This window comes from Amblyomma maculatum, chromosome 3 (genome assembly GCF_055883805.1).
Source record: "Amblyomma maculatum isolate TAMU_Amacu chromosome 3, ASM5588380v1, whole genome shotgun sequence".
Lineage (NCBI taxonomy): Eukaryota > Metazoa > Arthropoda > Arachnida > Ixodida > Ixodidae > Amblyomma > Amblyomma maculatum.
In genome coordinates this window covers 219266518-219278184 of record NC_139346.1, presented here as the reverse complement: position 1 = coordinate 219278184, position 11667 = coordinate 219266518, and the positions used below count along the sequence as shown (strand labels likewise).

The 11667-nt window shown below is 47.8% G+C and overlaps 1 pseudogene; it reads right to left on the bottom strand.

The window, feature by feature from the left end:
* Nucleotides 1-1242: 1242 nt before the first annotated feature.
* On the bottom strand, nucleotides 1243-2190 carry LOC146197745 (uncharacterized; annotated as a pseudogene).
* Nucleotides 2191-11667: the final 9477 nt, after the last annotated feature.

Genomic DNA, 11667 nt, shown 5'->3' with positions numbered 1-11667 from the left:
CTGCCTTCACTCGCAAATCGCCCTCTGTAGGGCGGACAGTTACTCGTATGGGGCCACGGATGGGCGGTCCACAAGCCCGTTTCTTTAGAGCCGCCCCAGATTTCGTAGTAAAGCAACTGCATACGATCCGTCTCTACTACATTTGAAGCAAATAGCATGGCTACAGAGCTGTTCCCGATGGACAACGAAAAAGCAATCCGATATAAAGCCTCGCACTTATACTTCAGTAAACATTTTTTTCTCCTGACAGCACTCTAAAAACCGAGGGATGCCTCTCTGAACCCTTCAGTTTTTTTTGCCACCACATCACAGAAGTAGATCCCAGGGCACTGCGGCACCTAAAGAGAGGGCTGATTTCTCTTGCCCGCCTTGGTGGGCCTATTGTCTTACCAAATGCTTTCTACTTGATTACAGCATGCTTTCAACGCTTCCAGCGTCTCCATCACTTGAGTCATGAGCCTTGCTGCAGCAGGTTTTCAACGCCTTGCATTTCCTTGGAGTTTGCGGATGCGGAGCTCAAGGCAATTTGAGGCGACCATGACACTATTGCCTGCAGAATACCGCGACTAAATCTTTATGACGACCGGGTTATGTATCACCGAGTCCTGTGGAGTAATTGAGTCTGTAGATCGCCCCCTCAATCAAGGGTGAAGAAGCTCGAGTTAGCAGCGCCTGCCAAGTCCGCCATGCCAAAAGGTCACATGATATCACAACCCCACGACCAATCAATGCACGGCCATGTCACCTGCCAACTCCTGCCCGGGTCATGCATGTGATTTTTTCCTTCGCTCACAACGCTGACAACGCCGACGCCGGATTGTCCGGAGAACGACGTCTTAAATGCGACACTGTAGAGGTTTTCAAATTTTCTCAGTATCCCGTGTTATGAAGTAGATTAGTTGTCGGTCCCATTCTCTGAAAATATCAAGGGGAAAGCCTTTAATAGATCATACTGTCGTCAGTTCGCGACAAGTGTCACACTTCTTCGCGAGATTGGGACGTCATTACCTGGTGAGGTCATTTGTTTTGTATACCATGAGGAAGATAGTTAAAATAAATAAATAAATAAATAATTAAATATTGTCTCCGGGCATCGAACCTCCATACCTTGGATCCCCAGCCTAGCGCTTTAACCAACTGCGCCACGCATTTTTTTTTCTTTATTGCCTGGTCTTGACACGAGAACCAAATATACAAAAATCTCTCAAATGTTATGTACAGACGCTATTTACATATCACACACTAAAATTCACGCATACACAACAAAGGCTCTAGCCTTGAGAGCCACTCGGGAGGTTCTGCTGTAGCTTTCTGGATTGCCAAATACCTGTCCACGCTTTCTCGAAAATAAATTCTGGCAGGCCGTGCATCTTTATCGCAATGGTAACCCGTCATTCTTGAGCGCCATATACAGTGGAGGCCCATGAGCATAATTAAATCAAATGGTACCCCATCCTCACTTTCTACGCATAAGTACCGAATGCCATGCGGGTCTATCGGAAAATCTTTCATTAGCGTTCTTTGCAATACGTCCCAAAAATATACTCCTTCCCAACAGTGTAAAAAAACATGGTCTATGGTTTCTGGCTTCCTGCATATTAAACAGTGTGATCCCAGGGGTATGAATAATCCCTTTTTCTCCAAAAATGTTTTCACCGGCAAGGTTCAGGTGTGCAATTTAAAAAAAAAAAAGGTTTTTGTTCCTGGCGTCACCTGAATTCTTTTTACCCTTTTTAAAACATCTGCACCTGGGCCTCCATCGTACAAGGGCCTGTACAAAGGCATAGGGAACATAATGTCACACAATGCACGATATAATTTCTTTCGTTTTACTGTAGACAAATAATCCCTTGAGAACACCGCTGAAAAGAACCGAACACTTCCTACTTCTCTATAAAAGCCCTTAATCCCCGCGGAAAATTCTTCCGTTGAAACCACGTACTCCGGTAGCAGCCGCCTCTGTCTGACTTGGCATACGGTGCGTAAGAACGGGTCGATCGTGTCTCTAAAGAGCAAAAAACGACTGACCAGCTGTCGCAAAAACAGGTGGCCCAATCCTAGCCCACCATCTTTTATTCGTCTGACCAAGTTAGTCTGGCTGCAGCGCTCCCATTCAGATGCCCAGACAAATACAGCGAAATTCCTGTGCAGTTTCTGAATATTTAATCGAGAGCAGTGCAACACCTGCATAACATACCAAGGTCTATGTACAACTGGTCGCGCAACTTGGAAGAAAACGCGTGCAGCTGCCTACTGCCAGCGGCATCAACTCGATGATGAGGGCTCCTGCGAACGGTGAGGCAAATTACTAGCGCACAGAAAATTAGATCTGCCAGAACTCCTAAGAACTAGAAAGTAAACATAATATTCGCGCTCAGGAATGAATGCAGTTTTTGTTTCTTGCGTAAGAAAAAATGTGTCACATTTTTAATAATATTTTAACTTGTTTCTAACGGCTTCTCTCGGCCACTTATTATCCGCTGCGTAGTTGCCCTAAGTATAGTGCCTAGAACCCAAAGCTCAGATATAGTGCCTAGAATATATTCTAGGCACTATAGCTCAGATATGGCTCAGACCAAAGTATAGTACCTAGAATAGTATATTCTAGGCACTATAACCAAAGCTTTTTTCATCCGCGGAATGGTTGCGTCATCGGCCCCGGTTCAACGTTCATCGTTGCGTGCTGCGTACAGAGTGGGTTATCTGTAACAAACAGTCAGTATTTCATTCTGCTGGTTGTGGTAGAGCTTTAGAGCAAGGCGAAGACTGCCTGTGCTCGATGAGAAACTGATTGCCGCTGCATGTGCTCATTTCCGGACGATGGGACAATGCTGCGTCACAGCTCGGCGGCTCGGCTCGGCCTCCCAGGCACGTCGTAAAAGTGGTGGCTTGTTTTACGGATACACGTCTGCATGAGCGGCGTATCGCTGCATGTTTTAATTGAGTGGTGAAGGTGAGATTTTATTGCCCCCAAGACGCGTGTCGCATTGCTCAAAGCCTTCCGTTCCGCTCCCTTTGCTGCATGTTTTGCTTACTGCATCGTATTACCGCACCAACGTTCGCTGAACGTGCTTTAGCTGTTATTACAGTGATGTTCCTATTATCAATGGGATCTTTCTCATGAACATGTTAAATAGTTGTAAATTTGTAACCTCACATTGACTCCTTTCAGTGGCAAATGAAGCGCGAGTAAAATATGGGAATCATGAACAGGGCGAGATTTATTGGAGCGAAGCTATATCGTAGATATTTTCACTTCTCAGACGCATTAACTTCTAAATACTAGCAATCCCAATTTGAATTGCTTACCTAAGCTCTTACAGGTTGGTGTTCTAGCGCTAGCGTTAGTTATTCCGTTCGTTTGTTTTTGCTTTGACACTGATATGCACTTTGTTTGTTAGCAAGATATCTTGCCATTTTATAATCGCACCGCGTCTCGTTAGGAGACCTACGCTCAGATCATTTTGTTATCACGAGGATTTCATGAAGACCGTGACGAATGAGCGGTGGTCGCTCTCATACACTTAAAGATTCCATTGTCGTGAAGCGTCTATGTAAGTAATCGTGAATTAATAAAACCTGGCTTTCTATGCAGCACAGCTTCACTCATTTATGCCCTTAGTGAAATGCCTCAAGCCATGTGATTCTATCCATGTGTTTGCCGAATTCACTTGAAGGCCCTTGTTCACAAACGTGCCCGAAGAAATAAGCCCCAGAATGCGTTTACATGACGCGCGACGAAAGACTAGGCTAACGACGACGGAGGCAGAACGATGCTATGATAAGGTGGTTAAAGATGCCGTAACATTTCAGTTAACGTAAAACATGACAGTATAAATCCATGTCAAGTAAAGTTGGCTGAATAGTTACGGTGTCCATTTTTCTGCCTTATCCGAGCATCGGTCTGCCTCCGTCGTTGTTGGCCTTGTTTTTCGTTCATAAGTAAAAAGAAAATCAAATTCCCCGCCAAAAGTACGTCACTGTGACGTCACAAGCAACTTCACGTGTTTGTTGTGCCTCACAGTTCGCAGGGGGCGCCGGGAAACTAAAGCCTCGGAGCCAACAGTTGGGAGAGGGAGAGAGAAGGCCCAGGTGCTTATCGCCGGAGATTCTAACATGAACAGGTGCAAGCGAGATATCTTGGAACGTGTAAGGGGTGATAAGAGAGTGTTGGTTGGAGCCTTCCCAGGGAGAACAATGGGGGCTGTGCTAAAAGAGAGTACAAATAGGCTGTTGAAGAATTCCGCAGAGCGCAGTATGGTAATAGTAGCCGCGGGTTTAAACGATGTCCTAAATGGTGACGCTGCAGGAGGGGTGGACAGCTTAGCTAAGGGAGTTGACGATATCAGGGAGATAGCACAGCAGACGCAGATAGTTGTATGCACAGTACCAGAGGTGCTAGGATTGAACGGAAAGATAGAAAAGGACGTGGTGACAGTTAATCAGGACATAAGAAAGTTAAGCCTGGAGAAGCGTTTCGAAGTGGTTGAGGTAAACAGGGAGGTACATAAAGCAGGTTTTGGTAGGGCTTTTCAGCGAGATGGCATTCATTTTAACAGAAGGGTCGGAGCAGAGATCGGCTGGCGCTTGGCAGGCAGGGCTGTAGCTTTTTTAGGGGGTCCGCGAGGACTCCATGCACAGAGGTAGTTAGAAGTGAAGCAGAAGAAAGTGTAATAATGGAGGCTGAGCCCCCAAAAATGGCAAAGAGTAGGTCGAGAAAGAAAAGTACAAAAAAGAATTTTAACACTAGGATCAGCTACATAAACATGCAAAGAGGTAGAAAAAGAGTGAAATGGCTAGAGATAGAACAGCAGTTGAAGGATGACAAAATAGGTGTGTAAGCTCTTTGCGAGACCCATCTCAGGGATCTAGAAGATCCGCCGTTTATAGAAGGCTACGTCTGGGAAGGGTGCAACAGAACGAGAACGGAAAGAAAGGGTGGAGGGGTAGGTATGTTGATACACCAGGGAACAAATTGGCAAAGAATTAAATCATCTTGTAAAGAACATATCTGGGTTTCAGAAACCATTGCCGGCATAAGGACATGGCTAGGGGTAGTTTATTTAGGAACAGGACATCAATGCAGGCAAGAAAACAGGGATCTTGTTGAATGTCTCAGTGACGATATAAGCCACTTTGGAAACGGGGCCAATATTATTCTGCTGGGGGACATGAACGGCCACATCGGCGATCTGGATGGATACACGGATTGTAACGGGAAGCTAATGCTAGATTTCTGCGAGCGACACGATCTAGTTATAGTAAATAGAGAAACAAAATGTGAAGGCCAAATCACGTGGGAATTCCGCAACAGGCAGACGACCATTGACTATTGTCTATATGTCGCAGGAAATTTATAGCAAGGTCACAAAAATGGAAATAGACGAAGAAGGGGAGTGTAGTCTGGGAAGTGATCATAAACGTATTAGTCTGCAGATGGGGCCCTTGATGAAAAGAGAAATGGAACTTAGACAAAACGTAAACGCAAAATTAAACGACGATCAAATAGCGCAGATAGCAGCAGACATAGAGGAAGCAATAGAGAAAAGCCCCATGGAAGACTGGGATTATGAACAAGTAGAACTACTCATAAGGAGTAAAATTCAGGAGGTTAAAGTACCAAACCGCTGGAATGGAAAGAGGAAGCCACGGAGCTGGTGGAATAAGGAAATCAGGGAAGCTATTGAACAACGACGGGCTGCTTCAAGGGAACACCGAATGGCAAAGAAAGCACAGGCTTCTCAGGAGGAAATCGACCAAAAATGGGAATCATATCGACAAAAGAAAGTTCAAGTGCAGGCCCTCGTCCAAAGTAAAATAAGACAGTCCACCGATCGCTGGATGGCTGTTATACACGATGCCTCTAGGGGCGGAGCAAGAAAATTCTGGAACCATATAAGCTGGCTAGGGAAGAAGAATCAAAGAAAGCAAGATCGGATTCAAGATAACGAGGGAAATTGTTAAAGGGAGACAACGCAGTGAACTACATTACATCAGTTCGATCATGCACCCGCAACACGGCGGCGGGAACGGACAAGATCAGCAACGCCATGATCCGCAACTTCAGCAAGGCACAAATCAGCGACCTCACCAAGTATTTGAACGACTCGCTGTGGGAGAAGAATGAAATTCCCTCTGAGTGGAAGCGCTCGGAGATAATCGTAATTCCAAAACCGGGCAAGAAGCCGGCGGTCGAAACGCTACGACCCATATCGCTCACCTCGTGCCTGGGCAAGCTCTACGAGCGAGTAATCCAGACGCGATTTCAACACTATATAGAAGATAACGGCCTCTTCCATCCCTCCATGATCGGCTTCAGATCGGGCCTGTCCACTCAAGACGCTTTTCTTCTCCTCAAGGAGGAGGTACTTTCTAACATTCCGAGAGGAGGCGAGCACCTCATTATGGCGCTAGATCTAAAAGGCGCGTTTGATAACGTGTCTCACGAGGCAATCCTATTCGAGCTCAATAACCTAAACTGCGGAGAACGCACCTTCCGATACGTCAAGAATTTTTTGTCCAACCGAACGGCAACGATAGGAATGGGCGACATCAGATCGGACCTTCACGACATGCCAAACAGGGGCACGCCACAGGGATCGGTCATCTCCCCGCTCCTCTTCAACATCGCCATGATTAGAATCGCAAGGGCTCTGCAACAGGTTCCGAACATTGGATACACCCTGTATGCTGATGACATTACGATCTGGACAACCACCGGCTCTCTAGGCCAGAAAGAAGAAACACTTCAAGCAGCCGCAACCTGCGTGGAAACAGAGGCCTTTCGATGCGGGCTCCAATGCTCCCCAGATAAATCTGAAGTCATCCGTATACGTGGGTACCACTATACATCACCAGGCAATCTTAGCATCCTCCTGCATGGGGTCCCAATCCGGGAAGTGCCACTCATACGAATCCTGGGTCTCTGGCTCCAAAGCGATAGAAAAGTAGACCACGTGCTCCACCTCCTCAAGAACACAACACAGCAGATCTCTAAAATGATCCGCCGGGTGGCAAGAAACAGAAAAGGCATGCGGGAAGAAGACACGATCCGTCTGGTGCAGGCGCTGGTCATCAGTCGCCTCTCCTATGGACTACCTTACCTCACCCTGCTCCGAAGAGATCTCAACAAAGTAAACGCAATGATACGTGCAGCTTACAGGAACGCGTTAGGCCTCCCACCATACACCTCCAACGTCAAATTGGAAGCTCTTGGACTGCACAACACATTTGAAGAAATTCAAGAGGCTGTCCTCCTGTCCCAAAGGGAACGCCTTCTGTCAACTGAGACTGGCCGGCTCATTCTCGAGCGCGTTGGCTATCCTTCGGACGTACAAGCTATACAGTCAACGACTAACATTCCTGTTCCGTACCGGGCAAGAGTATATGTGTCCCCGCTCCCAAAGAACATGGCTCCAGTCCACAACGAAGGCAGAAGGCACGCCCGAGTGAATTATCTTAAACGTGCAGTGGAACGCAGTCCGAAAACTGTCTATGTGGATGCCGCTCTATACGAGCATACACCGAACGCAGCAGCAGCCGTGGTGGTGGGCTTTTCATACACAGAAGTCTCCAGCATGTCTATCCAGCACTCTACTATCACAGAAGCGGAAGTGGCGGCGATCGTACTGGCCATTGCCTACGGAGACGCGACCAATCGAGAGCTGCACGTAATCACCGACTCACAAGCGGCGTGTCGGCTCCTCCTTGCAGGCAGAATACCTAAAAATTATCTCGCTTCACAACTAACCCATTGGCTACAACCTCACAGCTCAAACATCAGATCACTTGGGTTCCGGGGCACTCTGGATTGGAAGGTAATGAGGTCGCGGATAGGCTAGCTCGAGGTCACACAAACCGAGCGGCCACTAATCCCGATCTCACAACCAGCATTCCTGTCCCAGCGACTTACGGCGCGCGACTTAAGTACCTACGGGAACAACGTAGGATTTATCCCCCTCCACACAAGGGTCTAAATGCAAAAGAAATGCGGGAATGGAGACAGCTTCAAACCAACACTTACCCCAACCTACATCAATACAACATAATGTTCCCAGAACACTACGCAGACATATGCCCTTGGTGCAATGACCAGCCCACCGCCTACCATGTCACATGGGGGTGCACAGGCCCCAAACCTCCACACATAAACATGCACCATTCGGAGGCGCAGTGGGAGGCCACTCTGCAATGCTCTGATCTAGAGACCCAGCGTAGGCTGGTAACTCAGGCAAGAGCGGCAGCCCAGGCCACTGGGGTCTTGAAATGAAGACTGCACTCACTGCCCCTCCCCCTTTTTTTTTTGAAATAGTTTTCTCTCTCTCTCTCTCTCTGAACTGAGACTTCGATGAACGTGGTGGGTCTGTGCGGCGATCTGTCATGCGGCTCTCCCAGAGGCTTAACAGTCCCGTGAGCACAAGAAGATCGTATGGCACCTCAGAAGCTGCCATTGCAGGCAAAAATCTTACAGAATAAGGCGTAATATAAAATGTCAATTTTGAGAGTCCGTCGAAGAATGTCACAAAAAAACACTGCATCACGGCAATGCACAAAGCAATGATCTATAGTTTCTGGCTGCTGACACAGGCGACTATTCACTGTCCATGGCACAAAAGTCCCTTTTGCATGAATCCAGGTTTTGACAGGTAAGGTTGACATGTGAAGTTTAAAAACGAAAGTCTTTGCGGCTGATTGCATATACATCCGTTGAACCCTCTTTAATACACTATTGTTCGGAAATGGGATGTAAGGCTGTCAATACATATGTACAGGAAGTAATGTCTCAATAAGAACATTTGTCATCTGCCTTCTGGATAGACTTTAAAGGTATTCTAAGGAAAACCGTAAGGTGAGGAAATGGAATGTGTCGGCAGCTTCCTTAAGCAAAGCCTACAAAGGACCCTCACCTATATAACCAGTGGGCGCAAACAAATTATGTAAATGGGCACTTAATCATTTATTAAACACAGCTAGGAGGAAAGGATCACTTGCTGTTTTAAAAAAGTTGCCGGTGGTTTAGCTCTGGTGCGCTTGTGGCCAAATGAAGAGCCGGATGCATAAGTTCACTCACCGATGTTCCGATTATTTTTTATGCCACAGCCGGTCGCGCATACAACACACACTTCCAAAGGGGTTGTTCGTAAAGCGGCGATGAAACTGGCGTGGCCGACTCGTGCTCGCCCTCCACTCTTTGTGCAAAGTCTATGCGCCGAACACCTTCGACATTTCCAGGCTCAACGATTAAACGGGCCGAAGACCTATTCCTTCTTTTCTCGAGACGTGCAGCGCGCTCTTCACCCGTTTCTTCTGCACGCCGTCTCCTGAGGGTTTCGTTGCGCCTGCCATTTGTGGCTACGGCATACGAGTGTGGAGCGGAAGCTTTGACTGCGGGCGACCGAGCGTTGCATCGAACACAACCAGCGTTCCGTTGAACGCATCAGATTTCACCGGCGTTTTAGGCTGGTGGTGGTAAATGCGTTTATTGCATCTAAATATGGGGGACATTTAAGGCTGAACCACATGGCAGCATTTCTTCGGCGCCGCGTCGGCGTCGCGGATATCGGCGTCGCCGGAGGTGCAATTCTGGCCCTTGAAGCGAGACGACGCTGAAAGACGCAGGTATCTGGAGGGGCCAGATCTCAGCGTCGACGCCGAAAATTATTCGCAGGTGGGGACCAACAACAAGCCACGCATGGGCAGCTGCGGCACCAACCGCCACAGGCTCAACTCGTTTCCGCGGAAGCAACAGCTCCTCTTTTTGTCCGCGTGCATGCCTGCGCCTTTTGATGCCCTTGCCTCCCCCACCCTCCCCAGTAAGTTCCCGCCGTCGCTGAATAGGACGATTTTAGCTACGGACGGGGGACAATTGTTCGAACGTCCAGGATTCTCCCACGCCTTGCCTTGCAGACGCCAGTTCGTACGCCGTCATGTGTTTGGTCGCCCTTTCCGGCGCGCGCCGAGCGACGACGCTCATAGACGAGACGCTGACGAGACGCCGAAGAAGCGCTGCCATGTGGTCGGGCCTTTAAGCTCCGCCTTTAAGGGCGATAGCGTAGGCTACTACCAGCCCACATATAAAGCCCCGCTTTAACCAAGCCGTATGAACGTGCCTTAAGGGGCTATAGGGGTAACGTGAATACCAAGGTCCTGGCAGGCTGATTCTGGCATAACCTTCCCATGTGAAGCGAGAGACGTAAGTTGGAAGCTCCTGTCATTTGCGGCTACGGCAAACGAGCATACGCGACGAGCCGAGCTGGCTGGAGTAGTGTCGCTTTCGCAACAAAAGAAACACCTTGAAACAAGCTGATGAACAAACAAATGTGATGACCAGCTCCACCAGCCTCCAGAGGGAGAAACAAATTGTCTCGAGCATAGGCTCCCATTGAGAGCGCCACACAAAAGTAGCAAAAATTTTATGCATTGACTGTACTTCGTTTCTTGCACAATGCAACACCTGCAAGACAGATAATATTCGAAGTGAAGAAGACATTGCAAACTTGTCCTCGTGCAGAGACAGTTCTCTACCCATCCAAGCTTCGGTTTGACGCCTAACTGACGAGATCTGAGAATTTCAGTGAGACCCACTATTGCGTGTGGATGCAAGAGAGCCCCCAAATATTGTAAGTCTTCGGAGTCCCACCTGATTCCGACAAACAAAAATTAGGTTTTGTACCTCAGTGACCTAACCAGAACTCCTTTGAATTATCAAGGTTAAAGATCCCCAGGTGGTCGAAATTACTCCGTAGCTCTCCACTACGGCTCCTCTTTCTCTCTCTTTCCACTGGTCGTACCAAGACAGCCGGCGCGACGCGAAACGCAAACCTACTACTGCGGGGACAAAAGGAGTGAGCGGGGGAACGGTGAGAGAGGACGAGCAGCGGCACTTTTCCGCCTTCGTAGAACCGCATTTCCGACGCCGACGTGCTTGGGTCTGCGTGCATCGGCGGCACGGATGGTCGTGGCACTGAAAAGCTTTTTTTTTTTTTTTTTTCTTTCCGCTGCAGCGCTGCTCGGACGGTCGAGTAAGCTGCGCGGGTGGGGTGCGGCCGGCCGTGAAAATTTATCTTCACCGATTAGCGATTGCAAAGTGTTCATCTTAAGCGGATTTTTTTTTGCATTGACTATATGGGGAACCAAACAAACGACCTCCACTGTTCATCTTAACCGAGGGTTCATCTTAAGCGAGTTCGTCTTAACGGGAGTCTACTGTATCAGTCACGTACAAGGTATTTACAAAGGTAATTGCTAATAGCATAAGGACAACCTTAGACTTTAATCAACCAAAGGATCAAGAAAGATTTCGGAAAGGGCACTCTACCATTGATAATATCCACACTATAAACCAGGTAATAGAAAAGTGCTCGGAATATAACCAACCCCTGTACATAGCATTGACTATGAGAAAGCATTTGATATGGTCGAAGCCTCAACGGTCATGCAGGCATTGCAAGATCAGGCTGTAGGTGAGCCATATGTGAAAGTACTGAAAGATGTCTATATTTGCTGCACAGCAACCATAGCTCTGCATAAAGAAAGTGATAAAATTCCAATTAAGAAAGGTGTTAGGCAAGGAGACACAATCTCCCCAGTGCTATTTACAGCTTGCTTAGAGAGTGTATTTATTCAAAGGCATGGAATGGGAGCAGTTAGGCATCAGGATCGATGGAG